Raw genomic sequence first — 4,651 nt, 5'->3', positions numbered from 1 at the left:
TTTGTTGTCTCTCCTTGATCTTGCAGACTTTTTTTGTTTCTGTAACAAAGTAAGTTTCTGTTTTACAAACATCAGCTTGATAAAGTTCAGTGGACCTCTACTTTTTTTGATGTGGTGTTGTCCTCTTTGTTAAAGTGTTCTAGTGCCTCAAGTTCAAGCCAATTTACTGCATTGATTTCAAAGAAGATGGTGTATCACAGCCCTTGTGAATAAGAAATGTGCTTATGCTTAATTGTACTGAATATGCTTTTGTAGTGCACTTTAAAGGGTTAGTTCACCCAAAAATGAAAATTCTGTCATTAATTACTCACTATCATGTCGTTCCACACCCGTAAGACCTTCGTTCATCTTCAGAACACAAATTAAGATATTTTTGATAAAATCCGATGGTTCAGTGAAGCCTCCATTGCCAGCAAGTTAATTTACATTTTCAAACGCCCAGAAAGCTACTAAAGACATATTTAAAACAGTTCATGTGACTATAGTGGTTCAACCATAATGTTTTGAAGTGAGAAGAATACTTTTTATGTGGCAAAAAAAACGAAATAACGACTTTATTCAACAATATCTAGTGATGGCCGATTTCAAAACACTGCTTCATGAAGCTTCGAAGCTTTACGAATCTTTTGTTTCGAATCAGTGGTTCGAAGCGTGTATCAAAGTCACGTGATTTCAGTAAACGAGGCTTCGTTGCGTCATAAGTGTTTCAAAATTTCAATGGTTTACATAACTTTGGCAGTTTGATACACGGTCCGAACCACTGATTCAAAACATTACTTATTATTTCCATAAAAAGTACTCTTTAAAAAGTATACTAAGGTGTACTTCTCTTAGGACATACACAAGGGTTTGTGAAAGTGATGCTTCATCATGCTTCCTGCAACGTACATCCTCAAAATGTATTTAATAAAAAAAAAAATTAAAAAAAATCAGTCGAGCGTTTCTGTAGTGTGTAAACCTTATATATAGTCAGAGTCGATAGATTTGACTCATTACACCAGTGGATCTGATTTAGGTGAATCACCAACAAAGGACAAATTACCACCAGCAATTAGATGAAAACAAATCTCTAATCAATACCACTTAACACCCCTACAACAGACTGCTGAGCGTGCTGGTCATTTATTTGTGATTAGACATAAGAGAACAGAATGAAAGGGTTACTCACCCTCATGTCGTTCCACACTCATAAGACCTTCGTTCATCTTCGGAATACAAATGAAGATATTTTTAATGAAATCCAAGAGTTGTTTATCCCCCATAGACAGCAATTTAACCACCATTTTCAAGGTCCAGAAAGGTACTAAAGACATCGACTTGACTGCAGTGGTTCAACCTTAATTTTATGAAGCGACGAGAATACTTTTTAAGCCCGGAACACACCAAGCCGATGGTCGGCCATCTGGCAGTTTTTGTTCGTGAGCCGACTAAGTTTTCTCAATGTGTTCCGCACCGTCGGCTGAAGTTGGTCCTCGGAGCTCGTCGGTCAGTTGGGCCATCTGATCATTCTGATTGGCTGTTCAGCTACTGCCACCTGCTGGTACGGAAAGGTATTTCTTCTTATGCAGGTGCAAAACGTAAGTGCTACTTGTCCGTCAGGTGTCGAGCGTCAGTTTGGTGTGTCAGGGCAACTTTGGACCCAGACGCTGCCGACGTGAGCCAACCCTGCCTTCTGCTTTCATCGCCACTAGTTCGTCAGCGTCAGCTTGATATGTTCTGGGCTTTATGCGCAAAAATAAAACAAAATAAAGACTTTATTCAACAGTATCCTCTCTTCTGTGTCATTCTCTTACGCTGTTTACATTCAGGGCTTCCGTGTTTACGTCAGAACGCCGGCTCAGTATTGGCCGACGCTGCACACGTGAGCAGCACGTGATGCTGACGCAGGAGCCGGCCAATAATGAGTCGCCGTTCAGACGTAGAACCTGGAAGTGCTGAACGTAAACAACTTATGAGAATGACACAGAAAAGAAGATATAGTTGAATAAAATCGTTATTTTTGTTTTGTTTTTGCGCACAAAAACTATTCTCGTCACTTCATAACATTAAGGTTGAACCACTGCAGTCACATCGATTGTTTTAATGATGTCTTTAGTACCTTTCAGGATCTTGAAATTGGTGGTTAAATTGCTGTCTATGGGGGATAAAAAAAACCTCTTGTATTTCATCAAAAAATATCTTAATTTGTATTTCGAAGATGAACAAAGGTCTTACGGGTGTGGAACGACATGAGGGTGATTAATTAATGACAGAATTTTTATTTTAGGGTGAACTAACCCTTTAAAGACCAGACCCTCCAAGACCCAGACTAGTACCAGACCTTCAAAATCTAAAATCTAGACCAGACACCACAAAACCCAGAAGAATAAAAGACCCTCTAAATCTTGATATCTCAATCAATTGTTGCTAAATGTATATATGTATATTCATTGTTTTTACTGATAAAGTAGTCTTTTAACTGGAATATGCTAAATTCATTCATTTGTTAATAAGTCACCAAACTGGTAAAATGATCCCTTTACCTTTCAACCCTGCTCTCTTGACTGGACAACAGTAAGCAGTCATGCTCTGTTGAAAATAAAAGATGAGCCGTCTCACTTTAATGACCTGGGCTGGCTTCCTCTGTGGCGTGTGTTAATGTGACAGGACACACATTGCTGTCACCAGCCGACTGGAACGTGTTTTCCCACAGCCCACCAGTGACATGCGTCACGCCAATTGCCTCCGTGACAAATCTACCCACGTAATACCCATCAACTTAAAACCCCCAAAATGCACCACATACAGCATGTGATGGTGCATAATGATAGGAATAGGCTAAACGTAGGATATTTTGTTAGTTTTGGAAACGCTATTCTGATTTTGACCAAACAAAGAGTCGTGTGTGTGTGTGTGTAATAAATGAGTTTGATCCAGTGCTGTGCTCGGGGCAGCAGGTGTTGAAGGGTATCCCAGCATCTCTAGGGGCCGTAGGGCTCTAATCAGCATCCAGAATGAGTATGTAATGACCAAACCTCTGCAGGGCTCATGGGACACCAGGTTCCAAACACAATTATTTCCGTGAACCCCTCCCAACCCGACTTAACTCTCCCTAAACAGTTATTGCAAAGGGGGTGTTTCATCAGATGGATTCTGTCACGCAGAGAGGCAGAAGTAAGGTTTGCACAAGCGGTCTGTATGCCAATATGATCTTCTCAACTAAACCTGCTGTCACGTATGACTAAACAGGGATGAGTCAATGTTGACTCACACTGGGCTCTTATATTCTAACCTTCTCTTTTAAATAATTGTTTTTCTCACTTTTTAGCGCTGTTTTGATATGGCAGGCATCAATATTAGTATTAATACATTGAGTTAAGGGTTAGTTCACCCAAAAATTTAAATTATCCCATGATTCACTCACCCTCAAGCCAACCTAGGTGTATATGATCTTCTTTCAGACGAACACAGTCAGAGTTATATTCTGGCTCTTCCAAGCTTTATAATGGGAGTGAATGGCGCTCACGGTTTTGAAGCCCAAAAAAGCACACCTATCCATCATAAAAAGTAATCCATACGACTCCAGTGGGTTAATAAAGGCCTTCTTAAGCAAAGCGATGTGTTTTTGTAGGAAGAGTAACCTCTGACGCGATGTATGATGCAGGATGTAGGAGTATCGTAAGCTTAGACGCCTCTCGCGATTTAAACAAATAGGGATGGGCAACAAACTCAAGCTCCTCTTCTCTTATATTGAAATCCTCCAACTTTCTCTTTAAAAATTGTCATTTTAGACTTCTAATTCTTCTAATTCTTCGTGACCGATGTTTTGTTTTGCTTCCACATTAATCACTATCATGCGTCAGATCAGAGGGCACTCTTCCGCCGGAACTCGACTTGCATAAGAACATGGATATTTTTCCAACAAAAACCCATCACTTCACTTCAGAAAGCCTTTATGGAGCCGTATGGATTACCTTTATGATGGATGAATGCACTTTTTTCAGCTTCAAAACACAATGCCCCATTCAAAGCTCGGAAGAACCAGGATATTTTTAATATAACTCCGGTTGTGTTTGTCTGAAAGAAGATAGTTATATACACCTAGGATGGCTTGAAGGTGAGTAAATCATGGAATAATTTTCATTTTGGGGTGAACTATCCATTTAGTTGTTTGAACACCCCCCATACCCCTAAATTTTAACCTTCAATGCAAAACTCATCCCAACATATTATTTATGGTGCAGGTCACCTGCATTAATGTATTTAACCATGTTGAAATGACGTGACCTCTGTATTTCACTATATGTCCAACCCTGTAAAAAATGAATGTGATTTTAACGGTAAAATACTGTAAAAACGCTACGGAAAAAAATTGTAAATGGGTTAACAGTAAGTTCCAGTACTATATACAGGGAAAAACTGTAAAAGCTATTACCAGACATTTTTTGTAATTTTCACAGTAAAATGCTGTCAATTTTTAAAAATTTTTAGAAGTAAAAAAGAACAAATCAATGTATAATTTTCAGTCAGAAACTGTAAACTGATATTCCCACAATTCCCTGTGTGACACTCCACATTTGAAAGTATTTTGTTTAAATAATCATGTTTCTTAATAGTTTTTGTTATCAGTTATGTACATTAGGGTTTTATTTTACTTCTTTTGTTGTTTAAT

This window comes from Ctenopharyngodon idella, chromosome 24 (assembly GCF_019924925.1).
Source record: "Ctenopharyngodon idella isolate HZGC_01 chromosome 24, HZGC01, whole genome shotgun sequence".
In the NCBI taxonomy this organism is placed as follows: Eukaryota; Metazoa; Chordata; class Actinopteri; order Cypriniformes; family Xenocyprididae; genus Ctenopharyngodon; species Ctenopharyngodon idella.
This window is presented reverse-complemented; position numbering follows the sequence as displayed.